The sequence below is a fragment of the Diceros bicornis genome, chromosome 25 (genome assembly GCF_020826845.1).
Source record: "Diceros bicornis minor isolate mBicDic1 chromosome 25, mDicBic1.mat.cur, whole genome shotgun sequence".
Lineage (NCBI taxonomy): Eukaryota > Metazoa > Chordata > Mammalia > Perissodactyla > Rhinocerotidae > Diceros > Diceros bicornis.
This window is the reverse complement of record NC_080764.1, coordinates 8,504,089-8,517,456: the sequence shown is the minus strand read 5'-3', so window position 1 is coordinate 8,517,456 and position 13,368 is coordinate 8,504,089. Positions and strand designations below refer to the sequence as shown.

At 39.3% G+C, this 13,368-nt stretch overlaps 1 protein-coding gene across 1 annotated transcript in view; it reads left to right on the top strand.

Annotated features, from left to right (window-relative positions):
* Window positions 1–13,368, top strand: part of WBP2NL (WBP2 N-terminal like) — a 40,572-nt gene that overhangs the window by 26,063 nt on the left and 1,141 nt on the right. The gene's annotated exons all lie outside the window — the stretch shown is intronic.

The window sequence follows — 13,368 nt, the reverse complement described above, 5'->3', positions numbered from 1 at the left end:
CTCTGTGCTTCCTGTACCTGGATGTCTGTTTCCTTCCTTAGGTTAGGGAAGTTTTCATCTATTATTTCTTGAAATAGATTCTCTGCCCCCTTGTCTCGCTCTACTCCTTCCGGGACACCTATAACATGGACGTTAGTGCGCTTGATGTTGTCCCAGAGGTCCCTTAGACTGTCCTCACTCTTTTTAATTCTTTTCTCTTTTACCTGTTCACCTTGGGTAATTTCTTCTAGTCTTTCATCCAGCTCACAGATCCGTTCTTCTGTATCTTCTACTCTGCTTTTGAGTCCTTCTAATGAATTTTTCATTTCCAGTATTGTATTCTTCATTTCTGATTGGTTCTTTTTTATATCTTCCATTTCTTTGTTGACATTCTCACTGAGTTCATCTATTCTTCTCCCCAGATCAGTCTGCATCCTTAACACTCTTAGTTTGAACTCTCTGTCGGGTAGGTTGCTCATTTCTGTTTCACTTAGTTCCTTTTCTGGGGTTTTGTCCTATTCCCTTACTTGGAATGTATTCTTTTGCCTTCTCATTTTGCCTCTTTCCCTGTGCTTGTGTCTATGTATTAGGTAGGTCAGCTACGTCTCCTGCTCTTGGATAGGTGACCTTATGTAAGTGATCCCTTAGGAGGCTTCCAGTGTGCTTCCCTCAGTTCTCAGTGTTCCAGGGGTGACCCCTATGTGGGCTACGTGTGTCCTTCTGTTGTGGCCTGTTTGTTCTCCCTGTAGGCGCCCAGGGAGGCCGAGTTATGCTCCTGGCCAGCTGTTGTAATGCTCAGCTGCTTGTAGTTGTTGTGGGCCCTTCAGTCTCTTTATCAGGTGTGGGGAGCCCCAGCACAGTTGGCTGCAAGTTCTAATACCACATTTGTGGTGCAGTATTTCTTTTAAGTGAGTAGGCCCCCAGCGTGGCAGGTTGTTAGGCTCAGGGTTTTACAATTGCTGTAAGCCTCTAGCCTATTAGGTCTCTTGTCAGCTCTCTGAGGATTGCAGCTGGGTGGGGCTGGCCTCAGGCACGGGAGTACCCAATTGTTTCAGGCTTTGGAAGGTGGGGCAAACCCCCTACATGGGTCTTTGAGAAGCACAAGTCTTCTGCAGCTGACAAGCCCTGCCGCCCACAGGTCCACACACACAGTCAACACAGTCCTGCCCCGTGTGAGCGCCCCTACCTCCCCAAGCGGACTCAGTCTCTCCACGGCGGGAGCCCCACACACTCCGCCACCGCCCCACACTCTCCACCCGCTCCTTGTGCACACCCTGCACCGCTAAAGTCAGCTCAGTTGCCAGGCTGCAGAGAATCCAGTCACCAATCTATGCAGGCCCACAAGTTGCCTGAGGGCTTGTTGTTGGGTGGGGCCAGTCTCTAGGGTGGGCTGCCTGCCCTGGCTGAGCTGGATTAAATCGGTGCTCTAGCGGGTGGGGCAGACCCTGGGCTAGCAGGCCCCAGGGAGAACTCCAACGGAGTCTGTGTCAGCATGCCCACACCAGGCCACAACAATGGCCGCTGCCAATGTCCCAGTCCCTGGAGAGGTCTCACCCCTCACCGAGATGCACTCAGGGCCTATCAGGTGAGTCTCTTTTCACCACAGCACTGTGCACCTTTCTTTCTGGTGATTTTCGGATGCTTTCGGAAGTGGGTGAGTTTGCGTGCGGGCCCTTTAAGAGCCGGTTTTAGTTTCTTTGTGAACCGGGTTTTCTGGGGGTACTCCCCAATGTTTTAGTAGCAGGCAAAGTCAGATATTATGCCACTGGTCTTGATTGTGCTGGGTCCACAAAATGCCCACAGCGGGGGCGCTTCCCAGCTCAGGGCCCTGCGCCTCCAGGGAGGGCTGCGTACCTGTGAGCTGCTCCCGGCGGCCGTGAAGCTGGCGGCTTGTGAAGGCGGCATTTTTCCTCTCCAGAAGGGAGTCTCTGCCTCTTCTACCTCAGTTAGGATTGTCCGTTGTTGCAGGAGTTCCTCTCATCCAGTTTTCAGTTCTGTCTCAGGGGTAATTTTTCCACGAGTAGTTGTAAATTGGCTGTGTCCACGGGAGGAGGTGAATTCCGAGTCTGCTTACGCCGCCATCTTGACTTCCCCGTAAGAATTCTTTATATATTCTGGATACTAAACCTTTATCAGATATGGGATTTGCAAATATGTTTTCCCATTCTGTAGGTTGTCTTTCATATTCTTTATAATGTCCTTTGATGCACAAAAGTTTTTAATTTTTTATCCAATTTATCTATTTTTTCTCTTGTTACTTGTGCTTTTAGTGTCCACTGTCATGAAAATCTACCCCTATTGTTTTTCATCCAAGAGTTTTATAATTTGGCTCTTATTTTTAGGTTATTGATTCATTATGAGTTAATTTTTGTATATGGAGTGAGGTTAGAGTGCAACTTCATTCTTTTGCCTGTGGTTACCCAGTTGTCTCAGCATCATTTGCTGAAAAGACTAGTTTTCCCATTGAATGGTCTTGGCATTCTTGTTGAAAATAAATTGGTCATAGATGTTTAGGTTTATTCTTGGACTCTCAAATCTATTCCATTGATATGTAAGTCTACCTTTATCCCAGCACCGCATTGTTTTGATTACTATAGCTTTGTAGTAAGTTTTGAAATAGTAAAGTCTGAGTCTTCTTATTTTGTATTTCTTTTTCATTATTGTTTTGGCAATCCATGGTCCCTTGCAGTTCCGTATGAATTTGAGAATCAGATTTTCCATTTCTGCAAAAAAGGCCATTGGAATTTGGATAAGGATTACATTGAATTTGTAGATCACTTTGGGGAGAATTGCTGTCTTAACTTAATATTAAGTCTTCCAATCCATGAATAAGGGAAGTCTTTCCATTATTTAGATCTTCTTTAACTTCTTTCAGTAATGTTTTGTAGTTTTCAGTGCACAAGTCTTTCACCTCCTTGGTTACATTTATTCCTAGGTATTTTGTTCAGTGGAATTGTTTTCTTAATTTCCTTTTTGGATTGTTTATTGCTGGGACTATGGTTTTTTAAATTAAACTTTTTATTTTGAGATAATTGTAGATTCACATACAGTTTAAGAAATAATACAGAGAGATCCCTTATACCTTTTACCCAGTTTATACCACTGGTAACATCTTGCAGAACTATAGTACAATATTACAGCCAGGGTATTGACATTGATACAATCAAAATGCAGAACATTTCCATCACCACAAGGATCCCTCATGTTGCCTTTTTTTTTTTAATTGATGTTTTAATGGTTCCTAACATTGTGAAATTTTGGGTTGTACATTTTTGTTTGTCCATCACCACATATATGACTCCCTTCACCCCTTGTGCCCACCCCCCACCCCCACTGCCCTGGTAACCACAGTCCAGTTTTCTCTGTCCATGTGTTGGTTTATATTCCACATATGAGTGAGATCATACAGTGTTTGTCTTTCTCTTTCTGGCTTATTTCACTTAACATAATACACTCCAGGCCCATCCATGTTGTTGCAAATGGGACGATTTTGTCTTTTTTTATGGCTGAGTAGTATTCCATTGTATATATATACCACATTTTCTTAATCCAATCATCAGTCGAGGGACACTTAGGTTGCTTCCACTTCTTGGCTATGGTGAATAATGCTGCAATGAACATAGGGGTGCATAAGCCTCTTTGGATTGTTGATTTCAGGTGCGTTGGATAGATTCCCAGTAGTGGGATGGCTGGATCATAGGGCATCTCTATTTTTAATTCTTTGAGGAATCTCCATACCGTTTTCCATAGAGGCTGCACCAATTTGCATTCCCACCAGCTGTGTATGAGGGTTCCTGTTTCTCCACATCCTCTCCAACATTTGTTGTTTTTTGTCTTGGTGATTATAGCCATTCTAACGGGCGTGAGGTGGTATCTTAGTGTTGTTTTGATTTGCATTTCCCTGATGATTAGTGATGTTGAGCATCTTTTCATGTGCCTATTGGCCATCTGTATATCTTCCTTGGAGAAGTGTCTGTTCATTTCCTCTGCCCATTTTTTGATCGGGTTGTTTGTTTTTTTGTTGTTTAATTGTGTGAGTTCTTTATATATTATGGAGATCAACCCCTTGTCAGATGTATGTTTTGCAAATATTCTCTCCCAGCTGGTTGGTTGTTTGTTCATCTTGATTCTGGTTTCATTTGTCTTATAAAAGCTCTTTAATCTGATAAAGTCCCACTTGTTTATTTTTTCTTTAGTTTCCCTAGTCTGGGTAGGCATGTCATCCGAAAATATTCCTTTAAAAGCAATGTCAAATAGTGTGTTGCCTATATTTTCTTCTATGAGTTTTATAGTTTCAGGTCTCACCTTCAGGTCTTTGATCCATTTTGAGTTAATTTTTGTGAATGGCGATAGCACATGGTCCACTTTCATTCTTTTGCATGTGGCTGTCCAGTTTTCCCAACACCATTTATTGAAGAGACTTTCCTTTCTCCATTGCATGATCTTAGCACCTTTGTCGGAAATTAGCTGTCCGTATATGTGTGGTTTTATTTCTGGGCTTTCAATTCTGTTCCATTGATCTGTGTGTCTGTTTTTGTACCAGTACCATGCTGTTTTGATTATTATTGCTTTGTAGTATGTTTTGAAGTCAGGGATTGTGATGCCTCCTGCTTTGTTCTTTTTCTTTAGGATTTCTTTAGCTATTCGGGGTCTTTTGTTACCCCATATAAATTTTAGTATTCTTTTTTCTATTTCTGTGAAGAATGTCATTGGGATTCTGATTGGGATTGCATTGAATCTGTAGATTGCTTTAGATAATATAGACATTTTAACTATGTTTATTCTTCCAATCCACGTGCATGGGATATCTTTCCATTTCTTTATGTCATCATGGATTTCCCTCAATAATGTCTTGTAGTTCTCATTGTATAGGTCCTGCACCTCCTTGGTAAGATTTATTCCTCGGTATTTTATTCTTTTTGATGCAATTGTAAATGGTATTATCTTTTTGAGCTCTCTTTCTGTTAGTTCATTATTAGCATATAGAAATGCAACTGATTTTTGTAGATTGATTTTGTACCCTGCAACTTTGCTGTAGTTGTTGATTGTTTCTAATAGTTTTCCAACAGATTCTTTAGGGTTTTCTATATATACAATCATGTCATCTGCAAATAGTGAGAGTTTCACTTCTTCGTTACCTATTTGGATTCCTTTTATTCCTTTTTCTTGCCTAATTGCTCTGGCCAAAACCTCCAGTACTGTGTTGAACAGGAGTGGTGAGAGTGGGCAGCCCTGCCTCGTTCCTGTTCTCAGAGGAATGGCTTTCAGTCTTTCCCCATTGAGTATGATGTTAGCTGTGGGTTTGTCATATATGGCCTTTATTATGTTGAGGTACTTTCCTTCTATTCCCATTTTATTGAGAGTTTTTATCATAAATGGATGTTGTATCTTGTCAGATGCCTTCTCTGCGTCTATTGAGATGATCATGTGGTTTTTATTCTTTGTTTTGTTGATGTGATGTATCACGTTGATTGATTTGTGGATGTTGAACCATCCCTGCGTCTCTGGTATAAATCCCACTTGATCAAGGTGTATGATCTTTTTAATGTATTGTTGTATTCGGTTTGCCAATATTTTGTTGAGGATTTTTGCATCAATGTTCATCAGCGATATTGGCCTGTAATTTTCTTTCTTTGTATTGTCTTTGTCTGGTTTTGGTATCAGGGTGATGTTGGCCTCATAGAATGGTTTAGGAAGTGTTCCATCTTCCTCTATTTTTTGGAATAGTTTGAGGAGGATGGGTATTAAATCTTCTGTGAATGTTTGGTAAAATTCACTGGAGAAGCCATCTGGTCCTGGACTTTTATTTTTTGGGAAGTTTTTTGATTACTATTTCAATCTCTTTACTTGTTATTGGTCTATTCAGATTCTCCATTTCTTCTTGGTTCAATTTTGGGAGGTTGTATAAGTCTAAGAATTTATCCATTTCTTCTAGATTGTCCAATTTGTTGGCATATAATTTCTCATAGTATTCTCTTATAATCCTCTGTATTTCCATGGTATCCGTTGTAATTTCTCCTCTTTCATTTCTAATTTTATTTACTTGAGCCTTTTCTCTTTTTTTCTTAGTAAGCCTGGCTAAGGGTTTGTCAATTTTGTTTATCTTCTCGAAGAACCAACTCTTTGTTTCATTAATCTTTTCTACTGTTTTTTTGGTCTCAATATCATTTATTTCTGCTCTGATTTTTATTATTTCTCTCCTTCTGCTGGCTTTGGGCTTTGTTTGTTCTTCTTTTTCTAGTTCTGTTAGGTGTAATTTAAGGTTGCCTATTAGGGCTTTTTCTTGTTTGTTAAGGTGGGCTTGTATCGCTATGAGTTTCCCTCTCAGGACCGCTTTTGCTGCATCCCATATGGTTTGATATGGCATGTTATCATTTTCGTTTGTTTCCAGATAGTTTTTGATTTCTCCTTTAATTTCATCAATGATCCATTGGTTGTTCAGTAGTATGTTGTTTAATCTCCACGTTTTTGTCACTTTCCCAGTTTTTTTTTCATGGTTCATTTCCAGTTTCATAGCCTTATGGTCTGAAAAGATGCTTGTTATGACTTCAATCTTCTTAAATTTATTGAGGCTTGCTTTGTTTCCCAACATATGGTCTATCCTAGAGAATGTTCCATGCGCGCTTGAGAAGAATGTGTAGTCAGCTGTTTTTGGATGGAGTGCTCTGTATATGTCTACTAGGTCCATCTCGTCCAGTTTTTCATTTAAGTCTAATATTTCTTTATTAACTTTTTGTCTGGATGATCTATCCATTGCTGTAAGTGGGGTGTTAAGATCCCCTACTATTATTGTGTTGTTGTTGATTTCTCCTTTTAGGTTTGTTAATAGTTGCTTTATGTACATTGGTGCTCCTATGTTGGGTGCATATATATTTATAAGTGATATGTCTTCTTGATGGAGTGTCCCTTTTATCATTATATATTTTCCTTCTTTGTCTTTCTTAACCTGTTTTATCTTGAAGTCTACTTTGTCTGATATGAGTATGGCAACACCTGCTTTCTTTTGTTTGCCATTAGCTTGGAGTATTGTCTTCCATCCTTTCACTCTGAGCCTGTGCTTGTCTTTAGTGCTAAGATGTGTTTCCTGAAGGCAGCATATTGTTGGGTCTTGCTTTTTAATCCATCCTGCCACTCTGTATCTTTTGATTGGAGAGTTCAATCCATTTACATTTAGGGTAATTATTGATATATGAGGGCTTAATGTTGCTGTTTTGTCACTTATTTTCTGGTTCTTTTGCATTTCCTTTGTTTCTTGTCCCATTTGTTTTGGACTGCCAATTCGGTTTGGTTGTTCTGTCTTATGATTCTTCTAGTTTTCTCTTTGTTTATCATATGTAGTTTTGCTGTGATTATTTGTTTAGTGGTTACCTTGAGGTTTGGGCAAAAAATCTTGTGTATGAGATAGTCCATTATCTGATAGCCTCCTATTTCCTTATACTGAGTCAATTCAGTCACTTTCCTCTTCCCCTTCTAAGTTGCTCTTGTTATACCTTATTCTATCTTGTGTTGTGGCTGTGTGTTTACAGTGATGAGGTTAAATTTATTTTTGGTGAATTTCTTCCTTTGATCTTTGAGTTTAGTATTTAAGTGGTTGCTAACCTATTCCAGTAAAGATCTACTATTTCTCTGATTTTGTCTACCTACTTTTCTCCTTCCTCCAAGCTTTGTGTTCCCTTTCTCTTCTTTTTTTCAGGCCTGAGGGCCTTGTTGAGTATTTCTTGTAGTGGGGGTCTCGTGGCCATGAACTCCCTTAGCTTTTGTTTATCTGGGAGAGTTACTATTTCTCCATCATATTTGAAGGACATTTTTGCTGGATAGAGTATTCTTGCCTGAAAGTTTTTGTCTTTCAGTATTTTGAATATATCATTCCAGTCTCTTCTAGCCTGAAAAGTTTCTGTTGAGAAATCCGCTGAGAGCCTGATGGGAGTTCCTTTGTACGTTATTTTTTGTTTTTGTCTAGCTGCCCTTAATATTGTTTCTTTGTCGTTGACCCTGGCTAGCCTTACCACTAGGTGTCGTGGTGAAGGCCTTTGTCTGTTAATATATATAGGTGTCCTGTTGGCTTTGCTTACTGGTATTTCCTGCTCCTTCCCCAGATTTGGGAAATTTTCAGCTATTATTTCCTTGAATAGGCTCTCTGTTCCTCTTTCCCTCTCCTCTCCCTCAGGAATACCTATAATTCTTATGTTACATTTTCTAATAGAGTCAGATATTTCTCGGAGTCTTTGTTCATTTCTTTTTAGTCTTAGTTCTCTCTCTTCTTCCATCTGGAGTGTATCTGTATTCCTATCCTCTAAAGTACTAATTCTTTCCTCCATATTGTCAGCTCTGTTCTTTAAAGATTCCAGATTCTCCTTTATCTCCTCCATTGTGTTCTTCATCTCCATCAGCACTGATTGGTTTTTCTTTATGATTTCAATCTCTTTTGTGAAGAACCTCCTAATCTCATTGAATTGTTTGTGTTGTCTCATATTTCGTTGAGTGTTTTTATGATAGCTATTTTGAAATCTCTGTCATTTAGTTTATGGATTTCTGTGTCTTCGGGGTTGATTTCTGGGTGCTTGTCATTTTGTTTCTGGTCTGGTGATTTCATATATTTTTGCATTGTGGTTCCTGTGTTAGTTTTGTTTTTCCTCATCCTGGAAGTCTCTGGTTGCAATTTCCACCTGCCGCCACTGTCTGGTGGTAAAGGGCTGTGTGGTCTAAGCCCCCTGCGCTCTGCCCCGGTTTTTCTGCTGCGATCTGCAGTTTTGTTTTTTTTTTCCCGCTGCGATCCACAGGTCCAGTCGTTTGATCAGGTCTGCCTCCGATCGCTAGGTCTGGTCTGGTCGAGCTGCAGACTCTGGGTTGCGGGGAGGGGGGAGCTCTCTCTTTTGCCCTCTGGGTCCCTGACGTGGGAGGCTTCTCGTTTGCCCCTCTTTATCCGCTCTCTGGGGTGCTCAGATGTTGATGGTAGCCCTGTGGCTCCTCTGAGTCCTCTGTGCGGGAGTTTCCCACTGGCTGAGAGAGTCCGAAGAGGCACGGTTTCCCCGCCAAGGGCCGCCCCTCCCCCCTCTCTGGGAGCCGCGTGGACCGGGATCGCTGATCTGTTGGGGAGGGAGCGGAGTTCTCCTTACCTCTCCCCACTTCCTCCGGGGGCCCAGCACGTTCCGCTCTCAGATGTGCGGCAGTGTGGATCCCTCCGCTCTAGGTTTTCACTGTCTGGGATTCCGTTGTTGGTCTGTGGCTGTTGCTTTTGTTGTATCTTGTCGGGGGAAGAGTTCACGGGAAAGCTCACTCCGCCATGATGCTGACATCACTCCCTCATGTTGCCTTTTTATAGCTACACCTACTTCTCTCTCACACCCTCCTTCTCTTTAACTTATGGCAACCCCAATCTGTTCTCCATTTCTATAGTTTTGCCATTTCAAGGATGTTATATGAAAAGAATCATGCAGTATGTAAGCTGTTGGGATAGGCTTTTTTTTTTCACTCAGCATAATTCTCTTGAGATTCATTGAGGTTATTGCGTGTATCAATAATTTGTTTCTTTTTATTGTTGAGTAGTATTTCACGGTATAGATGTACTACCATATGTTTAACTATTCAGCAGTTGAAGGATATCTGGCGGGCCGGCCCCGTGGCTTAGCGGTTAAGTGCGTGCGCTCTGCTGCTGGCGGCCCGGGTTCGGATCCCGGGCGCGCACCGACGCACCGCTTCTCCGGCCATGCTGAGGCTGCGTCCCACGCACAACAACTAGAAGGATGTCCAACTATGACATACAACTATCTACTGGGGCTTTGGGGGAAAATAAATAAATAAATAAATAAATAAATAAATAAATAAATGGCAAAGGAATTAAAAAAAAAATCTGGGTTACTGCTATCTAGGTTTTGGTTGTTATGAATAAAGCTGCTATAAACATTTATGTACAGGTTTTTGTGTGAACATAAGTTTTCATTTCTCACACCCCTCGGGATGGCTACTATCAAAACAAAACAAAACAAAACAAAACAGAAAACAAAACACCAAACCCAGAAAACAACAAGTCTTGGCAAGGCTGTGGAGAAATTGGAACACTTGTGCACTGTTCATGGGAATGTAAAATGGTACAGCCACTGTGGAACACAGTATGGAGGTTCTTCAAAAAAGTAGAAAATAGAATTGCCATATGACCTAGCAATTCCACTTTGGGGTATATACCCAAAAGAATTGAAAACAAGGTCTCAAAGAGATATTTGTACTCCCATGTTCATAGCAGTATTATTCACAATAGCTAATAGAATGAGTTAGAAAGTGATCTCTCCTCTTCAATTTTTTGGAAAAATTTGAGAAGAATTAGTACTAGTTTTTCTTTAAATGTTTGGTGGAATTTACCAGTGAAATCGTCAGGTCCAGGACTTTTCTTTGTTGAGAGATTTTTGATTAGTGATTCAATCTCCTTACCAGGTCTACTCAGATTTTCTATTTCTTCATGATTTAGTCTTAGTAGGTTTTGTGTTTCTGGGAATTCATCCATTTCCTCTAGGTTATCCAATTTGTTGATGTACAGTTGTTCATAGAACTCTATTATAATCCTTTTTATTTCTGTAGAATCAATAGTAATGTCCACACTTTCGTTTCCGATTTTAATAATTTGAGTTTTCTCTCTTTTTTATTGGTCAGTTTTGCTAAAGATTTGTCAATTTTGTGGATCTTTTTGAAGAACCAACTTTTGGTTTCACTGATTTTTCTCTATTGTTTTTCTATTCTCTATTTCATTTTTCTCTGCTCTAATCTTTATTATTTCCTTCCTTCTGCTAGCTTTGAGTTTAGTCAGTTCTTCTTCTAGTTCCTTAAGTTAGATTGTTGATTTGAGATCTTTCTTGTTTTTTAATGTAGGCATTTATAGCTATAAATTTCCCCCTTAGCACCACTTTTGCTGCATCCTGTAGGTATTGGTATGTTGTGTTTTCATTTTCATTCATCTCTAAGTATTTTCTAATTTCCCTTGTGATTTCTCCTTTGATCCATTGGGTCTTTAAGAGCGTGTTGTTTAATTTCCACAAATTTGTGAATTTTCCAGTTTTACTTCTGTTGTTTGTAACTTCATCCCATTGTGGTTGGAGAAGATACTTTGTATGATATCTGTCTTTTTAAATCTATTGAGACTTAATTTGTGGCCCAAAATGTGATCTAAGCTGGAAAATGTCCCATGTGCACTTGAGAAGAATGTGTATTCTGTTGTTGTTGGGTAGAATGTCCTGTATATATGTCTGTTAGATCCAGTAGTGTTTTTTTAAAAAGTCCTCTATTTCCTTATCTTCTGTCTGGTTGTTCTATTCATTACTGTGAGTGTAGGATATTGAAGTCTCCAACTATACTGTCTATTTCTCCTTCAATTCTGTCAGTTTTTACTTCATATATTTTGATGGTCTATCATTAGGTGTATAAATATTTTTAATTGTTATATCTTTTTGCTGTATTGAACATTTTATTAATATGTAATTTCCTTCTTTGTCTCCTGTAACCTTTTTTGACTTAAAGTCTTTTTTGATTTAAATTCTGATATTAGTATAGACACTCTTGTTCCCCTTTGGTTACTATTTGCATGAAATATCTTTTTCCATCTTTTCACTTTCATGTGTGTGTCTTTGTATCTAAAGTAAGTCTCTTCTTCACAGCATATAGTTGAATCATGAGTTTTTATCATTCTACCAATCTCTGTCTTTTGATTGGAGGGTTTAATCTATTTACATTAGAGTAATTACTGATAATGGGGTCTTACTTCTGTCGTTTGCTATTTGGTTTCTATATGCCTTATAGCTTTTTTGTTTCTCATGTCCTGCATTACTGCCTTCTTTTGACACACAAAAGAAGTCAACTAAACAAGTTGACTTTTTTAGAGTGAAAAGTTTGAATTTCTTTTTCATTTCCTTTTGTCTATATTCTATAATTATAGAATAGTTTGTGATTACTGTGGGGGTTACATTTAACACCCTAAAATTATAACACTAATTTAAATTTTTACCAGCTTAACTTCAGTAACGTATAAATACTCTGCACCTTTACAGCTCTATCTTCACCCCTTTCAGTTGATGTCACAAAATTACACCTTTATACATTGTGTGCCCAAAAACATAATCTAATAAGTCTTTATGAATAATAAATATATGTAAATATAAATAAATTATGTAGAAAACAAAATATGGAATTACAAACCATTGTTACAATAATATTAGCTTTTATAATTGCCCAATGATTTACCTTTATTGAGATCTTTATTTCTTCATATGGCTTCAGATTACTGTCCTTTCATTTCACCCTGCAGGATTCCCTTAAGCATTTCTTGCAGGGCAAGTTTAGTGGTAATGCACTCCTTCAGCTTTTGTTTATCTGGGAATGTCTTAATTTCTCTCACTCTTTTTTTTTTATTATTATTTTTTATTTATTTACTTATTTATTTATTTTTTTTGTGAAGAAGATCAGCCCTGAGCTAACATTCATGCTAATCCTTCTCTTTTTGCTGAGGAAGAACGGCTCTGAGCTAACATCTATTGTCAATCCTCCTCCTTTTTTTCCCCCAAAGCCCCAGGAGATAGTTGTATGTCATAGTTGCACATCCTTCCAGTTGCTGCATGTGGGACGCGGCCCCAGCATGGCCAGAGAAGCGGTGCCTCGTTGTATGCCTGGGATCCAAACCCGGGCCGCCAGCAGCGGAGCGCGCACACCTAGCCGCTAAGCCACGGGGCCGGCCCTGTCTCTCACTCTTGAAGGCCAGATATAGGATTTTTGTTTGACAGTTTCTTTTGGCCTCTAAAGTTCCTGATGAGAAATCTGCTTATTATCTTATTGAGGATCCCTTGTATGTGATGATTCACTTCTCTTGCTGCCTTCAAGATTTTCTCTTTATCTTTGGCTTTTGAAGGTCTGATTGTAATGTATCTCAGTGTGGATCTCTTTGACTTCATTTTACTTGGAGTTTGTTGAGCTTCTTGGATGTTTATATTCATGTCTTTCATCAAGTTTGGGAAAATTTCAGCCATTATTTCCTCAAATATTCTCTCTGCCCTTTTCTCTCTCTCTTCTTCTTCTGGGACTTCCACAATGCCTATGTTTGTCTGCTAGATGGTGTCCCACTGGTCCCCAAGGTTCTGTATACTTTTCTTCAATCTTTTTTCTTTCTGTTCCTCAGGCTCGACAATTTCCATTGTCTTATCTTCAAGTCCATTGATTCTTTCTTCTACCTACTCTAATCTAAAAATTTCTAGTGAATTTTTCATTTCAGTTATTATAATTTTCAGCTCCAGAATTTCTTTTTAGTATTGGTAGGTTTTCTGTCTCTTTATTGATATTTCTGTTTTGTTCATACATTGTTTTCTTGACTTTCTCCACATCTTCTTTTAGTTATTTGAGCATTCTCAAGACAGT